Source organism: Telopea speciosissima, chromosome 10 (assembly GCF_018873765.1).
Source record: "Telopea speciosissima isolate NSW1024214 ecotype Mountain lineage chromosome 10, Tspe_v1, whole genome shotgun sequence".
Taxonomy (NCBI): Eukaryota; Viridiplantae; Streptophyta; class Magnoliopsida; order Proteales; family Proteaceae; genus Telopea; species Telopea speciosissima.
The window spans coordinates 54,414,041-54,435,338 of record NC_057925.1 but is presented as its reverse complement, the minus strand read 5'-3'; positions in this window follow the sequence as shown (position 1 = coordinate 54,435,338).

Here is a 21,298-nt window from a genome sequence, read left to right as displayed (position 1 = left end):
TCATGATTTTACTGTACAGCGCGATTGTGAATTTTTTTTTTTTTTTTTTTTTTCTGAATTGCAGAACAATTGTGGTGTCTTGTATCAATTGGTTATGTAACCATACTGAAGCATCTGGGCTCTAGCTATGTATTCCAGTATTCGTACCGTGGGATCTCAGTTTATTCATGATTCATTTCCGTCGTGGCTTGAAATGCTTTCCAATTGGAAGTGTTTGTATGTTTCACTGATGGATTGCACTCACTCGCTGGTTTGCCATTTACATGACCTAGCTTGGTGATTGTCTGTGGAAAACCATCCGGCTAACTCCTAAAGGAGCAGTTGATTACAGTCAGGCTGTTTTGCCGGATGGGAAAGTTCGTTGCTGGAGGGGGGTAGGAGTGGGAAGGCAGGGGTTGGGAAAGTTCGTCTCTGCAGGGGGTAGGGACGGGTGCAGTGGCACGAAGAGGAAGAGGGAGAGGAAGAGGAGGGGGGGTGGGTGGGGGGGAAGGGTCGGGTGGTTGTGGATTGGGGTGCAGCAGGCCGGCGTGTGGGCTCAGGGACATGGCGCATGTATGCTTCCCCAACCTTAACACGTTTTATCCCCTTCTTTCTCTAAATCTGGATTTCGTGTGTTTTTTAGGAGCAGACATTGGTGTGGTGTGTAGATTTTTTCCCACATTTGCATCATGGGAACCTTTTTTCTTTCTTTTCTTTTTTATATTTTTTTAATAACCACTTTATAGTTAGAAATGAAAATTTTGTTCAAGGAGACTGCATTAGTCCATATGCTTTTTGCAATGTAACTTCAGCCAATAGAATTTTGGCTTTTCATATGCTGGAGTCGCATGCTTGTATAGGAAGACAGTTTGGTTTCAGGTTGTGTATGATGTATTTTCAGGACCATGTTCTGAAGGATTTTTATCTTCTCAAGGGCGGTGCATTGCTCAGTGCACCACATTTGAGAATCCAACCCTAAAAACATGGGCAATGGCATCTTTATATCTTCTTTTTATCTTCTCAACTGGACAGTGCACCACATTTGAGAGGATAAAAATTCATGTTGTGAAATGATTTTTTTAAATATAAAACTGGATGATATGATTCTGTATGAACAACTTTCTCCACCTTAGTTTGCATTGCAGGTTAGTATTAAATGCCTACAAGGGCATTATAAAAAGGAATCTTCACACTATAATCAATGAGGGGTTAGAAAATGGTATCATTCATAGTATTCATGGACTCACATGATTAAAATAGGAAAGGCAAATATCAGCGTTGGACTCACTATTTATTATGTGAGGAAAGATAAAAGAATCTATACAGAGACAGTGTAGTAGTTTTTTTCTTTAAATAAATGAAAAAAATAATAAATTAATTATTAAAATAATGTGGACAATATATTCACCAAATTTCATATTCATGAGACTAAATTCTTTATGTCCGAAAACATACTTCAGTTGGAATCCAACAGATGAGTGTTGAAACCCCTAAACCTATTTATAATGGATGATAGATGATTTTAGGGTTTGGCCACTTGGCAAGATGGGAAACCATGTTTGTTTATACACTGAGCCACAGAGCCATGCTTCCTAATTCCTCCCCGTCATCTTTGGCCTCCCATACCGTGAGAATTATAAAGGGCATGGGGACGTACAGCTCAAATAGTATACGTATATGGATGTTAAAGTATAGTATTCTGCAATATAGCAAGCTCGATCAGTTTACTTTAAAATGTCATGGCGAGGTGCCACGTGGCAGTTATTAGACCTAACTAGCATTACTGCCACATCACCAACTTTGTTTTCTTCTACGTAAGGTTTCTAAATGGTTTGGTTTTGATTAAACGGTTTGGTTCGATTTAGTATACTTAAGGGTAGTACCTAAATCAAACCATTTAAACTAACAGTTTTCAAAACGAAACCTAATTCATTTATTTAAATGGTTTCGGTTTATATAATTTTGTTAGGATTTTGGTAAAAAAAATTTTTATTATATTGAAATATATGTAAACATAGCATAGAATTGAATTATTATAATTGTAAGGTTATAGCTATTTATATGTTTTTTTAATACTTATAATTTTTTTGTTAAAGATCAGCAATGTATTGATTGATAGTAAGGTAAAATAATGGTAATGTTTACAGTAGAGTACTGAAATAAATAGCTACACAGGGATTACAAGAATCTGTAATGTAGACGTCCCATTCCTTCCCAAGTGACCATATATGAAATGAAGTTTGGCATTGTGCTCCAGGTCCATGATGATTTGGAGATTGCTGCTTTAGTTGCTGGTGCATCTGCAGGCCCATTTCCTTCTCTGAAACAATGGGTCACTCGCCATTGTATGGTGTTTAGATAATCTTTTGCAGCCCACCAAGCCTGAAGGAACTTCCCTGGCTGCTTAGAACTGAGAATAGCTGATACTACAGATGCTGAATCACTTTCCACCCATAAGTTCCTAATCTCAAGCTTCTTACCCTCTTTGATGCCAATAAAGAAGGCCTCCATTTCAGCATAATAATTTGTACCAATTCCTTGAAAAGAGGCAAAACATTTGATCACTGCACCTTGATGGTTTCTAAAAATCCCTCCCGACCCTGAAGATCCTGGGTTTCCCAGGGATGATCCATCTATATTTAATTTACACCAACCCGCTGGAGGCTCTTTCCACTTCACTTCAATAATTCTTTTGGGTTGAGGTATAGCAATTGTAGCATGCATTGCCCGTGCCAAAACCAGGTCTTGAACCGACTTCACAGGTATGCCACTAATTCGGGTGCCTTCTGATACTTCTCTTAAGCATTTCGTAACAATATGCTTAGGGGAGTTAATTAAGCCATCATACCTTCTCTTATTTCTTTTTAACCAGATTTATCGACATGTGACTGTTATAAAGACTCTCCATATATTTGGAAGTGTAACTACTTTCGCTTTCCTGCACCACCATGAGAAGAACAGCTCCATGGAAGGGAATCTACTCCATCTCTCTTTGAACAAGGATAGAATTTCGCTCCATACTTGTTGTGAGAAATTGCAATTTATGAAAATGTGTTATAAGGTTATAGTTGTTTATTATTTATTCTAACCATACACAATTGAGGGCAGCTATGTCATTTCATAGGAGGGAGGAGAGAGATAGATTACAGGGAAGCACTAGCATACACTACGCAGCCTAAAAACGTTTTTTCTCCCTCGCAAGAGAGGCATTAGGCAATCATATAGCTTTCTTTCTCCATTATTTTTTAAGTACGAAATTTCATGAAGGCTCCATATGTTCCATATAAAAACCACACATAAGGCAAGATTTCAAGCAAAATCTTAATTTTTAGTAATTAGTTTACCTGAAATTTCCTTGTAATCAAATGGTTTTAAACTAGAAATTAAGTAATTAATTAACAACAAAACCTAAACAAAACATCTAATGTTGTTTTAAAAGTTAATTCATAGAATATTATCATTGAAGAAAAAGAGTGTGCCTGAAGCTTTCCTCATCAGTACATTAGTCAATTTATATCATCACTAGTACTATCTCTGAGTCCGAGGGTTTGAATTAGATTTGATTTTATTCCTTGCAAAGCAGAAGCATGCGTACGCATGGGAGGGAGGGAGATTTGGTGGGTGCATGTGTACCAATCCATAATGCATGCGACCATATAAGTCAATTAAACCAAATCTTTCATTCTTCAGTTAAGATATTATCTTCTTTTTTTTCTTTTTAAGTCCATCTATTCAAATCCTTCTCTTTTTCACTGTTCCATAGGAGTTGGCAATTTTAAAAGTATATTAGCTAGATACCCTAATAAATTGTACACTTCTCTGAAATTTAATTTTGTCTTTCTACCTTGTTTCTCCTTACCTTACCTCATATCAGAGAGAGAGAGAGAGAGAGAGAGAGAGAGAGAGAGAGAAGAAAGAGCGTTCTTCTTCTTCTTCTTCTTCTTCTTCTAGGCCTTTTTAATAACATAATAGGAAGAGGACCACTCTACAACTCTAGTGATCTAATAGCTCTTGCATGGGGAAGGGGGGAGGGTGGGGGGAGATCTATAGGACCACTCTACAGTCTATTCTGTAACACACAGTCTGGCTAGCTACATAGCTATCCTTATTGAGTTTCCAATTTCAAAGTCTTTTTGTGCCCCAACCTATAGAGCCATGGTTAAAACAAGGACCACTGGACCTTCCCTTCCATGGCTTATAGGACTATAATTAATTTTCAGGTTGAAAAGCTTTCCTGTTTTGTTACAGTGTATGCTAGTTATATAGCTCTCTTTCCATTAAGGAGTTCATATGAACACTGATGAGTATTGAATCTTCCTTCAATGATTTTCAATAGTTACTTAAAAGGGTTTTGTGTGATTGCTAAGGATTCTTCATCTTTACTCTTCCCCACCTGAGGAAATCCAAATGAATTAAAACCCATCTGTCAGGTCAAATCTTTCTCATTGTAAATGTATCCATCAGGTCTCTCTCTCTCTTTCTGATCTCTCAGTTTTAACTCTTAATGGAAAAATAAATAAATTAAATGTGTGGGAACATACATGGGGAAGGGAAATTCATGGAGAGAGACTGGGAGAGCCCCGGGGAGGGAGGATGCAACCCTTTTGATTGCTTAATCACTATGAAGTTCCTGCAGGGATAATGAATAGGACTCTTGCAGGGTCATCACCCAATGGCTAATGGGCCCCATTTATTTATTGTTTATTTAGAGAAAAAGGAGAAATGATGGCAACTCACAGCGTGCCATGGGTGTCATGGTCCTTTTGCACATTCTCTCTCCTACATGACATGTGGTTCTCCCTCTTTCATACAAACCATGTTAACGGCATGAGAGATTTCATTCCAAACTGGCAGTTTGGTGATCTCCTCCTAGAAGAAAAAGGGTTTCGTAAAACACAGTATGAGAAGGAATCTGCACGAGACACCAATGAAGCTCTAGGAAAAGATATCTTTTATATGAGACTCACATATTCAGAGTAGGAGAGAGAAAATAATAAAAATATTTATGTGAGAAGGAAATTGAACTCTAGTAGCGTGGGGAAGTTTTCCCATAAACTTAAATGAATATATCCATTTGACAACATTTTCTACGACAAGCGAATCTTTTTTATTTTTTGTTGAGGGTTGAAATTTTTTTATTTTTTTATAAAAAGTGTCACTAAACAGTATGGACTAATAAATATTTTTTTTATTAATATTTTAAAGATGTAAGGTGATGTGGGTTAGCTTGCCAAATTAGAGAAAACTCTCCTTTTTTTTATTTATTAATTTTGTCCATTAAAACGAATTCTTTACAAACTTGTCAAAAGCTAATTAAAAAGAAGGTTATAAATAGGCTCATCCACGAGCAAACTAGCATCATATATATTGAGAAAAAAAATGCATTTTTCAACTAAAATTGTTTTTGTTTAAGAAATGTCATTTTCTTGAAAATATGGCTCCAATATCCATCAATTTTTTTGAGATTTCTAGTCAAATCTTTTGAGTTTTGGAAACTGAGGATTTTTTTTGGTTACAAAATCTCGTATTTCTTTTTTACATAAATGAGATAGGAATACTAAATTCTTTCATGCAAAAGCTACTAGTAATTTAAGGAAATATAGTATTAGGTATGTGTTGGATGAGAATGATGAAAAGGTTTTTTATTTTTCTATTGTTGCTCTGATACCAAATAATGCAAGCGGCGAAAGTGTGAGACCGGGAGAAGTAAATTACACTCTTAAAGTGTAAAAAATGCCAACAAGTATGACCACAAAAATCAGTAGTAAGAAGAGGGAATATGTACAACTCTTCAAGGTTATGTGAGTAATACTCATCACCTTCTTGACATCTCTTCAAGGATGCAAGAGGGTGACAAAGCTCATACTCTTTAAGAAAAGAGTAAAACTCTTCTAGGTTTAAAAAAGAGAACTCATCATGGTTCTAACAAAATGCACAAAATAATTTTCATTAATCAAATTCTAGTTTCTATTAAAAATAGGATAGATATGCATTTAATAGGTAAAACAAAATAAATCCTAAAAGCTCCCACAATAACTCAACCATTGATTTTCAAGGGTTGAGATTACGTGCTTAATTCCTAAGAAAATAAAAATTCTAAAAAACAAATAACTAAAAGTTAATTCCAAGACATAGGGGTTGTTCCAATGTGCCTTGATGCACACTCCAAGGTTGATGTGGATATTCCAACAGAGAAGATCTTATAATATTCTTTTTGTTTCTCAAGAGAGTTCAAGGGAGAATGTGAGCTTTATGGGGAAATGAAGAGAGAAAAGGAAGATGAAGGTCATTCAAGAGTTAGAATGCACATATTCAGTGTAAAAGGCATAACTCCTGCATTTTAGATCTTTTTGACCTCATTCCAAAGCCATTGGAACGAAGACTAAAAGATCTACAACTTTTATGTTTTGTATTTCTCTAAATTTCCAATGAAAATAATACAAAATATCACTTAAAGTGAAGACATGTGCAAATTTAAAATTCTTGATTATTCATTGGTCAACTTTGAGTGGCCACTTTGTTGGCCTTGATCTTTGATTCATGTTGGACCAAGAGTTATTTTGGGCTTCATTAGCTTGAATGGATTGATGCTGACCCACATAGTGACGTTGGATTGAGGTCTTCAAGATTCGGGCTGGGCCTGCATCAATCTCGGTTCTATTTCTACTACATTCAATCCTCTTGATCCTGCTTCTATGGGGATCTTTTTGACCCTATCATTTCTAAGTGGTAATGAAAGACTTGTAATTGCTCTCCCTTATAGGAAATTAAGCCTTTTGTGTTTAGTATTGGTGCTCTTAAAGCTTCTGGTCATGATGGGGAATCGGCTATTTTCTTTAAAAAAAAATGTTGGGATGTTGTTAAAAAGGATGTAATTGATTTTATGGACAATTTTGTTATTAATATTCAACTCCCTTTTGGTACAAACCATAACCTTCTCTCTCTAATACCTATGACAGAGAATGCCGAAAATGTGATTGATTTTAGGCCTATTAGTTTATGTATTGTTGCTTCTAAAATTGTTCTAAGTTATTAACCAATAAGCTTGAGAAGTTTTAGATAGGATTATATCTTCTTTTCAGGCTACTTTTGTTAATGGTTGACAAATATATGATAATATCAATGTAGCATGAGATTTTTTTTTTTCCTCAAGCGTCACAAAGGTAAGTGAGGATGGATTGCTTTTAAGTTGGACATGTCTAAGACCTATGACAAGCTTGAATGGGTTTATATTAAAGCTACTTCTGAGTTTTTAGGATATAGTAAGCATTGGTGTGATATCATAAGTTTTCTTGTGTCTATGTGTTCTCATTCTACTAAGTTACAGGGTAGTAATTTAGTTTTTTTTTAACTGTCAAGGGGTATTCATCAAGGGTGCCCTCTTAGCCCTTATTTATTCATTCTTGTTATGGAGGGGCTCTCTAAACTTCTCAAGGTTTACCGTGAGCTTAATCTTTATAAGGGTATAAAGGTTGAGGTAAGACACTCGAGATTTCTCATTTGTTTTTTGTCGATGACACCTTAATATTTTGGAACCACTAAGAATGATGCCTGGATTGTTCAAGCTGTCTTCAATCTTGTCCAAAATTTGTTAGATCAACAAATTAAGTTCGATAAGAATGGGGTGTTTTTTAGTAAAGATACTTCTTTGACAAACAAAAACACCAAAGGACGATGGTTCAATGTATCTTGGCACTCCTTTAATGTCTAAGAGGGGGGGGGGGGGGAATGTCCATTAGGAATAAAGTTGTTGATCTTGTTTGGTCAAAATTGGGTATTTGAAAAGTTCCTTTATTATATTAAATGGGTAGATCAATATTATACCAACATAAAAGGCAAATAATGTGAGATGGGCAAATAAATTCAGTAACATCAATGTGTTGTAATTAGGTTGATACTTACAAACAAATTTAGGATTTGGATCCTTTGCGACTTGGGTTTGAACGACCATCGAGTTGCAGTCAACTTTCAGATTGTCACATTGGATTCCATGTCAATCCAATAGTTGATAGATAAGCTCCAATCATTTTGAATTTTGAATTGAACTCGTTTATCAATCAATGGATCGATATGAAATCCGATATAACGACTTGGGAGTTGAGCGCAGCACGATGGGCACAGAGGATCCAAATCCACAGAAATTATTTTTGATTCCAATTCATTTTTGATTAATTCATCAAACCACCCAACAAACCAATCTGACTTCATCACTTGTGATCTGAAAATTAATGATTAAAGTGGATTTTCTACCTTTAGGAAAAAGAGGGTTAGGAGATGGTGGGGGGGATCTCCATAGAGATGAGTCGTACTCTTGCAAACTTTAAGTTGGAAGGAATAGGCACTTTAACTTTGAAAAGTTCCGCATCTGTTAATTAACCAGTCACAAGTTCCAAAACAACATCACCAATTTATATTTATATCCACAATGATAGAGAAGCTAGCCGTGGGGAGATTCTTTCTTTGTTGGTTCTTAATTAAATTTGAAATTAGAGATAAACCATCATTAAACTCTTTGTTAGTGAGTGTTGTTTCCCTTTCCATTAATCCAAATCCCACTCACTAATCCAACAACAACTGGAGTTCCTTCCTCAACTGAAAAAGTGTATCATCCATGATCCAACCCACCAATAAGATTCAGTTTTGATGATGGATTATTAATAGATTAATTCTTTCTTACACATTAAAAGGTAATTAATCCCCAAAAGTTAAATAAAAATATTTCATTAAAGTAAATATGTCATCCATGACGTAGTCTCCCATTCCAGTGAGTGAGTGAGTATACATTATTTGTCATGCATGAACATGAACATATACATTGGTTCCTAACTCCGATTAATTAATCTTAATTGGTTCTCAACTCTGCTAGCCCTCCCTTGCTATACTTTTCTGTCTTTCTGGTGGTATCAAAGTGACCAAATGCTTCCTAATTAGTGTAAACTGTGTTTTTTAAGTGTTCCAAAAGGTGGGGATCGAGTGGTGAGGGGGGGGGGGGGGAACAAAGCCACCTTGTGCCTTCCAACGTATGATACCATTCTGTTGTCCCGTAATTGCTTACAAGGTGAAGAGGGTATTTTATACAAACAAAAGAGATAGGTGGTTTACCTCTCACATGTTCGTGCACCTACATGTACGTGCAGAGGATCCATTCTCGGCGGTCATTAGCTTATCATGGGCCTTGGGCTTGCTTATGTTGTGATTTAAAATATACACTATGAATTTGGGAGTTGAGTTCTAACAAGTTAGCATTTAGAAAACCTGAAAGGGTAGCTCAGTTGACAAGTATCAACATTTCTCAATTAAGATCTCATCAAAAAAAAAAAAAAAAAACATTTCTCAATTAAGAGATCATGTCTTTAATTCTTTTGATCTAGAGCTTAATTACCTGACCCCCCCTCCCCCCTATTACCTCTTCGAACCACAAGCGAAGTACTTTCAAAGGAATACAATACTTGAACTTGAGATGCACACATAAAATACACGAGTATTCCTCTAGTAATGCACGAGAAGAACACCAGCAAAACGATCCCTCTACAATTTTCTGTGGTTTAAAACCTTAACTCACATCAATGGAAGAATGATAGAAGAAGAGAGAGAGAGAGGACAAAAAAAAAAAATTCAAATAATTATTAAATAATAACACTAATAATTAAATACATTTGCAAATAATTTATAAATTTAAATTCGAAATTTTGTCCAATCACAATCAAATAATTTTCTTAAGATATTCATCCTATTCAGGAAGGAGATTTCATATTGAGCGTCTCTTCCATTCACAGATGAACATTGTGAATCCAACGCATCGATATCTAGTATAGACATCATCAACCTCTGATATACACACAAAGTCCATACACGATTCTCAAGATGATCCAGTGTGATACATACACATACATTGTACAATATGAATACTCACATTTATATTTTAGAATCACATTTCAAAATATACAAGGAGAGAGATAGACACATGGATGCCTGTGTACCCTACACCAACGGTTTAGAGAACCTTTTCTCTATATATTGTTTGGGAACACGTTGTGTGACCTCTGTGCGCGCCAACTTGAGGTCAATGGGAAGGTACGTAGAAACATCAATAGGAATAGGATTTCCATCTTTCATGGTGGTGGGGTGGTCATTTCACCCCATGCTGTGTTTGGGCATAAGATGTGAACAAAGTTCGTTTTCCTACAGTGTCAGGAAAAGTTCTTGAAGGCATACTCAGATAGTGGAATTTCGGGTAAATGACACTTAGGCCTGTGTGGTGATATTTTACAATTATTTTAAGATAGTGAAATTTTAAGGTATGTTTGTAATTTTATGTTAGATTAATTTGGATGAAAAAAACATTGATATAGTTTTAATTGGGTTGTTTTTTATGGTAATGTTATTTTAGTAATAATTAGTAATAATTTCATAAAATTGTTTGGGAAAAGATTTTACCAAACGCCAAATGGTTCTTTTTCTATTCCAAAAACATCTCTGAAACAAATTTTTTTTAAAAAAATTGTTTCTATCCAAAAAAATTCTTTATTTTTCTTTCACACACATTGTTTGTAATCTCAAATTGGATCGGCTGATGTCGATTGGATCAGATCGGTATCGATCGAGGCCGATCCTGATCTCGAGATTAGATCGATATGGCAAGATTTGACTGGATTGTTCTCTAGACTGATCAATTCGATCGATTGATACAATCCCAAGATCACAACACCCGTCAACCCTGGCTGATACATGACCCGAACCATTAAAAAAAAAAACAAATTTGGGTTTTTTTGGACCAATCTTGATCCGAAGATATTTCGTCCATGACCCGATACCGAGTTCGATAACTGAATTTTGAACCTTCCTCACACATGAAATGATATCTCATTACACTTGGTAGGTTCCTCTAGGGTGCAGACTGGATCCTCTACCCATATATTGTTATTATTATTATTATTTTTTTTTTGGGGGGTGGGGAGGGGGCACAGCAGGTGACACTTGACAGGACATGGAGATGGAGGATAGCGTTAAAGAGGGTATTGCTGTCAAATAAAGACAGTGGGTCTCATGCGTCTTTTCATTTAACAATTTCGTAATATTTTTTTGTCGTAACAAAGCGACCAAAGGCATTGGATTGTAAACAGTAGTCCATGGTGGCTTCGTACTGATGCAATTAAACTCCACTCTTTTCCATTTTTTTGTTTTCTTGCTTCCTTATTTCCCTTCCGCGTCTCTCTCTCTCTCTTCACTTTGCTACAAATCGTAGCCGCCGTCCATATATACTTTCCAATCAAGAGTGGGGTGGTGGCGGTGGTGGTGGTGGTGGTGGTGGTGGACGGTGGGTGGGTGGGTTGGCGACTTGGCGTCCAGTGAGTGAAGGAGGGATGGCCATCTGTCGAAGGAAGGACGAGGGATGATAGGACTGCCAAGGCCCATCAGTACCTGCGTTGCCATGCACACAGCTGGCTCGGTTTTGGGTCTCATTAGTCAAGCATTCAACTTTCACTACCCCTCTCTCTCTCTCTCTCTCTCTCTCTCTCTCTCGCTCTCTAAATAAGGTTATCCACCAAGACCTCCAAAGACCTTCAAACCAATAATTGCATCCAAATGGGATGCGTTCGCTGTCTGAGAGTGTGGCCCTACATTAATACAGGTGAAGATATCAATGTAGAATCGAAACTGAAATTGATGGTTTAAAATTATATTAAAAATTGAATCCAAGAAGAATCGATACGGTTTTGATATTAACAAGTGCATAATTTCTACCATTCATGGGTTGAGGCAATCTTTTTGTCCCATGTTATGTATGATACATGCATGGTTTAGGATAGAATCATCAATCTTATTTTGCATTTATAATGATGATGATTGTAGTGAAAAATAAAGAATAAGATCTAGAAGTTTTTTCTTTATTTCTTAAGTAACTGGTCTGATGAGAATATCAAATGCATAGGGACGATGAACACTGAATATCTTCCTTTCTGACTAGAATGCACTCCTCAATAACAATTGGGAATAATAAGTTGTAATGGGTAGAGGGAGGACCTAACTCTCTTTATATAGTAATTCCTAAAGAACATTTCTCATCATAGTCCCAGTAAGAATCTATCTGACCCACACTAAGCCAGTCCACATTAGACTTCTAATACAATTTAATAATCCCATTTTATTAGACCAAAACTCTAATTAACCTAATTTAGGGATTTAATTATATCCACATGAAATTATATTAGGAATAAAATTCCAACATTAAGTGCACAATATCAGTTTGATATTGATTGCCTTCAAAACCAATATGATGTTGATATGGTATCAACATTAATTGAATGTATTGGACAAGTTTACCTCTACTCTTCTTTAAAAAATAGTTTTTTTTTTTTTTTTTGGTGACTATTTTACTCTGTCTATACCGTTTCATCAATACAATATCGATCACATATCGATATCAATCATCTTCAAATAGGGGTATCAATTTAGGACCAAAATAAAAAAATAGAATCGATTCGGACTAATAGGAACTGAAACCGGACCACCCAATATATAGCTTATTGGAACGGATCTGGTCCTAGTGATATACTATTGGTCCGAGTTGGTTAGAGTCCGGGTCTCCCAATGGTTTTAGAACTGATAGTCCATTAAGGACCCAGTAACATCGAAACCGTTAGAACCTGATGATATGTAAAATAATTGAATGAGAAATTAGAAATCTAAAACCTTGAAAGGCTTTAAACCTTAACTTATTAATAGTATTATATTGTTTGGGAGTTTTAACTTACACTCTTTTATTGCTCTTCAAGTCATTAGTATATGAGTTGAGTTTGAAATTGAAATTATGAACTTTTAAAACAATCTCTTCATTTATATATGCATCAATACCTTTATTTTGGGTCTCTATAAGACTATATTCATGTATGATGAAACTCCCATTTTCTTACAGAAACTCTCATTGTCCTTGTTTTGGACTTAATAATATTTGGATCCGTTTAAAAATTGAAACCAGATCATATATTAATTAACGATTTTGGGTATCAGATTTGCATCTAATAAGCTTATTGGTCCAGTTATGATCTTGATCGTATCGTATAGGAACCACGCTTCCAAACAAAATCCTTTCTCTCAAAAGAAAAACTGCCAATGTATGATCTTACAAATTTTTTCTTATAACTTAAACAAAAAAAAAAAAAAAAATCTTCGTAACCCATCTCATCCTACTTACCTATGTCTTAGGTAGCTGTTGCTCCCTCTATCTCTCTCTCAAAAGCAACCACAGGGGCACATGCTCTATGCTTCTCTCTCTCTCTCTCTTCGCACGCTCATCACGAGTCACGCTCACGAGTCAATTGTGCTATGACTGGACGCTGGGGCGCTGTGCCAGATCTCTCTCTCTCTCTCTCTCTCTCTCTCTCTCTCTCTCTCTCTCGTTTACATCTCTGTCTTATCTATATATATACAACTCCAACTGTCCCAAGAAGGGCTGTATATGGAGATCTCTAACGTGCTTCTCTCTCTCTCCCTTAAGACCGTAGGGTTTCCTCTCTGTTGCAGCAGATACTAATCTGCAATTCTTCTCGTCTTTTTCTTCTCTCATCCTACAGTCCAAAACACTCCCGACTCTCTTTTCTATCTCATCTTATTTGATTCCATTACCATTCTCAGAATAATTTGCAAGAATTTTTCATGTTTTGCTTTATATATACCTAAACTCTTTTGTTCTCTTGCCCTCTCTTACCTTCCTCCCCCCCCCCCTCCCTCCTCCCTCCTCCCTCCTCCCTTTTTTCTCTTAAACCCTTTCAGTGGAACGAGTGAAGCTGCCAGCATGATCTAGCTTTAGTTGATATGAGTGGTCTAAAATTGAACTATATATCCAACCCTAGCTAGGTCATGCTTGACAGCTTCACTCCTTCCCTTTTTTGGGGGCTCAAGCTCAAACCCTCTCAAACCCAAATCACTGTAAGTATATTACTTCTTTTTTTTTTTTTTTTTACCACTTTTTATATTGCTTGTGTAGTTGCAGGAGCCCTGTTTGATGTTGGGTCTCAAAGAGAATGAGGTAGATTATTAATTAATAAACAAGGGTTTCTCTGACTTCTTTTTCGTGGGTTTTCTATTTCTAGTATGTTCTTCACTCTTTTCCTCATTCTTAGAGTTTGAAGTAGTAAAAGAGTTCTGTTACTTAATATCAAGGCAAGGCCATGCTTGTACCAAGGGAAGCAGTATAGTTTATCTAAGGCTTACCTTCTCTATTTTTTTTTTTTAATTTTTCTTTAATTTCATGAATGTTCATACTCGACCTTTCATGGAGGTTTGTTGGTCTATTTCTGGAAACAGATGATTGGGTTGCTCATCTTAATCTTGAAGGACTATTGGTGCATGTGAGTTTGGTCGGTGAGAATATTTCTAGGTTAAAGGGGCAACCCCCCATTCACTGATTTTTTATTTGTACTAAAAAGTAATATGGACATCAAGGGGCAATTAGGCAAACAAAAACTTGTGTGTGTGTGTGTATGGTAGATGATTCCAATCCAAGGGTAGCTAGGTTGAAGGCCAACCTTGATGGAGCTTCTGATCCTGACATTCTAGTGTTGTCTAACTATATACTTCCCTCTCCCCTCCCCCCTCCCCCCCTTCCACCTTTTTTTGGTTTAGTGTTGTCTATACTTTTGGGGGGCAGTTGTATACATTTAAAGAAACGGAACAACTTATCTCAAATTGAAAAAACAAAAGAAACGGAAAAGCTTATATGTCCTTCCTCTCCAATGATGAAGAGTCTGATGGTGACGGGGAATGTCCTTGCACACTACGATTTGTAATGCAAGTTTCATCAAATACATAAAATGGGGTTTAGGGTTTAATTACTTCAAGATTTAAAACAATGGGTTCTTCTCTAGTGTTTGAAGAGGAAGAGAAAGAGATGTTATTTTGGGGATTTTGCAAACCCTAAATCATTGGCTATGTGTACAATAGTTTCTCTTTTCTCCCTATTTTCATATTTATAGATTGCAATCTAATTGTCTCTCCTATTGAGTGTGTATCGGTCAAGTAGTGTGACCTTATAGATAGGGGTGTAAATGAAAGTTGAAATCCGTTTTTGTATTCGTGTCCGTATCCATTTAGCATTATCCGAATCCAGTTGAAAGCTAAATGAATGCGGATACAAAAAAGTTATATTTACATGTAAACGGATAAAATATCCGATTTGTATTCGTGTTCGTATTCATTTAGCACTATCCGAATTCGTCCGATAGCTAATCGGATGCGGATACGGATATAGCACTATCCGAGCCCATTCTGATCCGGTTACAGTCCTACTTAAGAGTGTTTCCAATGAAGTTATACAAGGTGACTTTAACTCATTTACAATAAGTAGTATTATTTTTTTAGTAAATAACATTAATTAACAATAAGTGCGGTAACAGTTTGTTATTACATGTAAATCCTTGAGTAAAAGAAAATATTACATTTTAGATCATTTATTTAACACCATTGCATATGGGTTTTTTGAAGTAGATTGAGCATAAAATATTTGTAGATCATTTTGGAAATATAATTATTTAATAATAATAATATTTAAATACATTTGTAAACAATTTACAAATTTGTCATGGAGTTTGAAATTTTGTCAAATCGCTATCAGTTAATTCTCTCAGGATATTCTTCTTAACCGGAAAGTGGATTAATATCTCTTCCATTCACAGATACATGTCATGAATTTTACTTATTGACATATACCTAGTGTCCCTGTTTTCTACCAAAAAAAGAAGATATATACCTAGTGTATTTTACTCAAAAAAAAAAACATATACCTAGTGTATGCATAATCCATTGGCACAACAAGACGCACAAATTATGCTTGCAGCGGTTAGGAACTCTCAGGTGTGAGGATAAAAACAACTATCGTAGAGCCTTATTGCATAAACAATTGATGGTGATCCATTTAATATTTTCATAATATCATATGTAACACACATACAATATAAATGTTGATGTTATATTCTTGAATCACATTCCGAGAAATATACAATGAGACAACATGAACAATATCCCCTGATAATGTTCCTAATTATGGACATGGCATACATAAAATGATAATGCAAATAATATGTTTAATTAGGGTTTGATGGATACACAAATATCCAACCAAGTATAAATCACAATGACCATTATACCCACGAAAATGGTTAGTCTATGGTTCATCCTACAGCTTAATGTACTCCCAAGTCTCCCGACCCAAACTCAATGAAGTTTCAAGACCAGCAAATTTAGGGCATTTTTTGAGAAACTAAGGGAAGCATATTATGAATAGGACAAACCCACCAGCCTACGATTCACAAATCCCTCCTAGTGTTCTAGTATGTTCCAAAATACTCTCCCGATACCCATTCCCTCCCCCACCCATAAGGCTCCGGTTGTATAGCGGAATAGTTTTCAAGGGGTGAGAAAGTTGTGGTAAAATCCTGACAAGGCATTGCAACAATCTCACAGTAGGCCATTTGTTTGCAAATGGGTGTGAATGTTGAGATAATGGAGGGAACATAATCCTTACCATTGTCTATTGACATGACATTGCAAATCCCATAATTTTCCCTCCCCTTGGCTTTATAAAGTCCCACGAAATATGTGGGATTTTGTAACTTTCTCATGGAATGCTACGGTAATCCATTAACTCTTTACTTTTCCAAGCACATGGGACCCACCCGTCAATAATCCCACAACTCACCCACCCCATAAACCCTACTAAACAAACATGGCCTTAGTGAATGAGATCCCATTCACAGTGGGTGGAGGGAAGCCTAGTCCATATGCTTCAAGTAGGGTTATGGAGTGAAAAGCCTCCCAACATGTGAAGATAACCTAATAATACAACGCCGAATGTTCTATGTGCAGGGGGTGTAGGATGTGCCTAGACACATGGGGGTGGTCAAAATGACCACTCCGCCCCCTTAAATGATCGAAATGACCACCCCATTTGTCTGGACGCAGCCTGCGCTCCCAGGCAGAGAACAATTGCCCATAATACAATTACAATGATGTGATAATGAATCAAAGATTCAAGTCCAAAGGTACAATCCGTGGTCCTGATAAAGTCTGTCAATTCTTTCAATACTCATAGTGAAACCTCCAATAATCACTTTTAGGGAATTTAATAAGTTTTAGGAGGAGTATGCACATGTAACAGAATATATAATCAAGATTCGTCCAAATTATACGGTACTTTTGAGTGCTTCTGCACGTTCATGATCGGGTTCTTTAGGTTCAATTATGTGAGTGTGATCACTAATTAATATAGTTTTGATCGTACTTAATATAAGAACATAGATTTAATTAATTTTTGAAGAATTAATTAAGAACTTACTAACAAAACAGTATATATTGTTAATTATTTATTTCAACTGCCATAATATTCCAGCGTAGGAAAGGAAAGAAAACCCACTCTTCATCTTACGGATTGCAGACCAAAAGGTTAAAGTATTCTACGCATGTTAATTTCAAGCTAAGAAATATAATTAAGGGAAGTGGTTCTCTATCCGGTAGCGTACCCTATGCTAGCACTCCCCGTGTCTATCTCTGTCCTCTCCCAAACAAGGGGCAGAGATGTAATTTTACATGGAGAGGAGAGACATAGACACATGGGACTTGGGAGCACGGGCATATACCATGCTCTTAAACGGAGTTCTTTTCCCAGATTATTAAAGGAATTTTCTAATTCTCACCTACTAATGTGCCAAATAATTTGTAACCTTTTTTTTTTTTTTTCTTTATCTTTTAGGAATAATAAACTCTTTTTCAATAAAGTATATCCTATCATTTCACATGTCTAATTGAAAATATGTAAGACAATGTCAAAATGATAAGTTAATTTAAATTATTTTTGAAAACTTTATCAAAAAAAAAAAACTCAGGAGAATAAGATAAGGAACAATCAAAGAAAGTGTCCAGCTCTAAATACACATATAGAGGTGTCATTTAGAGAGTCTCATAATTAAATGCATGCATGCAGGGAACTAATTCTCGATTGAAATTGACTGAAATCCTTAAGTTGTCTCGATGTTGGGCCTTGTAGAAATAAAACCTAGGGTTGAAACCCAAATTTTGACCCTGGTCGAAGCCCAATATCGAAACTCTAAAGCGAGATCCGACAACCAAAACCAGGTCCGAAACCAAGATCTCGATCCTTCAATGCAAGTCTTCCCCTAGTTGTCAATATTGGACCAGATATCAAACAGTGAAAGGCCTGACCAATGCAGTAGTAATTTGGTGCTATGGATGAATTTGATTGGGTGAACCTGGTGATGTCCTCTATGTCATCAGACTTCATTAGTTTCATATTAAACCCTGTAATCTTAAGATCTTAAGACTATTTAGGTTTCTAATCCTTCTATACAGCTCTCCCTCTTTTTTTTTGGGTGGGGGGGGGGGGGAGGGGAAGATATTATAATCATCCATTAGTGTAGTGAGTTTCATCCTAATTAATATATTCAGTTTTCTCAGTAGGAGACATAAAGATTTGAAAATTGGTTGAAAATGTGCTCTTTAAGTAATACAGGGATAAAATATGAAGATTGAGCATATGGGAATACAATAAAATGGCACCCAATGGTCTGTTCCTCAAACACCAGCCATCCAAATGGTGGGCCAAGATAGCTTATCTGGACTGTACCATCAAGGGAGGATTTTCCTTATTAATTATATAGAGATATTATATTATTTAAGGCAATATTATTTCTAGTATGTGGAATGTTGGGTGGTTAAGAAGCATCATATAAATAAACTCAGTGTAACGGAGATGAGGATGTTGAAGAGTTGAGCTCAGCTCCTCGTACAAGGTCGCTCCTTGGGAGCTGACCTCCACTCAAATGGAATCCACTGTCATCAAGTGGGTTCAGTGGATTCCATTTGAGTGGATACGAGGAGGTGAGACGGACTCGATATTGAAATGGATGAGTGGTAAAGCGAGAAAGGATAAAGTAAGAAATGATAGGATAAAGTAAGAAATGATCATATACAAGTTGATCTGGGAGTAGCTTCGATACATGATAAGCTACGAGAAAGTCGTTTGAGGTGGCATACCCATGTTCACTGGAGGCCTTTAGATGCTCGAGTACAAATGAGTGATTTGATTCAATTGAAAAAACTAAAAGAGCTAGAGGCAGACCTAAAATAACCTTAGAAGAAATGTTGAGAAAGGGTACGCATAAGTCCATAATTTAGGTATTTTATCAAATATGACCTTCAATAAACAGATTGGAGGGCTAGAATCCATGTAACTGATCCCATTTAGTTGAAATAAGGTTGATTTATTGTATTATCTCTAATTTAAGGGTTATAGAATGTCTAGTTAGGTGAGCTCCAAAAAATTTTAAAAAAAAAATTTCTTTGCTTCAAAGACATCATTAGAATGGAAACACACATGAACTTGCCAAGTAGGTAGCCAAAGGAGGCTGCTAGAAGAGTGTCTATTCGTGAAGAATATCCTGTCTTATAACAATGGCTTCTTTGTAGTGGGGGTTTCTTCCTTCTGGATTGTTTGCTTTTTTATCATTCTCTTTATCAATAAAGTTGTTCTAAATTGTTGAAAAAAGAAAGGGAATGAAACATTTAAAACCTTTTCAAGTATTAATCAGTGGTACCTTATAGGCAAGTGGGTGATCTTTCGGTGAATTATAGAAAGAATCATAGCAAGGATTGGGAACTAACTCTATTTAATTAATTAATTAATATCTCGCTTGGAACAAATATGAACACGTAGCATATGGAGTAAGTGGACATAAGGATCAAGTAAGGTCCAACACTTTAATTAAATATGGCTTCTTCTTTGTCTCCATTATCAACTCTCTTAATTATTTATATTTTTTTATTCTCTCTCTCTTAATTGTCATTAAGAAATTGGGAGCTGATTTGTTGAAACTGATAAGACGTGTCCAAGATAAGCCAATCAAACAAATATAAAATTTGAATAATGATGTGAGAATTAAGGGAAAAAGGTTGGGCACGCGATCAGGATGTCTAACACATGTCATCATCTCCTCTTATTCTTTGGAGAAAACTCGATCTCTTGGCCGCCTGTATAAAGTCCTGTGATTGATGCATGTCGCTAACTTATTGAAAGCTGGGGACATGCCTAACCCTCTCTCAAGATTCAATATATACTTTTGAAGGAAGCACTCTTTGAATTTTACAGGCTAAAACATTGAGACTAGCCATCATGACTTTTATATATTCAGTGTATTTATGCAGTTTTTTTATTATGGCACACTAGAAACGTATCTCTATGTGGGACTGTGGATCTTACTAATATCTTTGATTTGGGGGTATTAAGGCAGCGTTTGGAATGCATTCTAAGTATATTTTATATTTTTGGATAATAAAAATAGTTGTTTTTATCACATGAGAATGCAAAATCGACCTAGAATGCATTCCAAGAATACTTACCAAACACAACTTAACTCCTATCAATCATTTCAACCTTTTTTCCCCTCCATGGAGCCTTAAAATATGAAAATTAACTCGGATAAGTTCACCAAATTAAAAACTTCATGAAACCTTATAAGTCGAACTATGAATCAATCATAAACTATGAAACCTAAAGTAATGAATTCTAAACCAAAAATTGTGAATCCTAAAATGGACATGGTTGTTGAAGAAATCAACAAAAGTAGATATTTGGATCACCAAATTTAGTTCCCAAATCCGATTCTCAAAGTTGTAGATATCGTCGGCCATAAGAATTATGGTGACACGTAGTATTGACTATGTGGCATTTGGAATTATTGCGTGATGCCTTGCATGCCAATTGGACATGATGGAGTTCAAGCAGAAAGTACTGATTTATTTCTCAGGGGTAAGGATCTAGGGTTAGTGTCAAATCAATAAGTTTTTTTTTTTAATTTTTTATTTTAATGAAAGTGTAATCACACCAATTCTAAAAGTCAAATCAATAAGTTGGATGAACTTCTTAAGCATATCTTCGATATATATAGAAATCAAAAAGATCTAATTTGAACAAGTTTCAATGATGCAATCTTATGGAATAGATATGTTGCAAGTAGTAGATTGTAGTTATTAGGAGTTATTGCATGTAAATGGGTTACAAGGGAGTTGTGGTTAGTACTGGTTATTATATGTAATCATTGTAACTGTATGTAATACTTTCAATAGGTAGTTATATTTTTTGGTAATAAAATAGGTAGCAATTTAATGGAAAGGGGGACTGAAATAGGGATCCGAATCGTCTATTGTTGTCGGTCTATGCTGCGGGCATGCTTCCTCACACAAGGAGGAGAGCAATGATCGCCCTACCCCACCCGGACAGGGCGCTCAACCAGCGGGTATTGCGGGCATT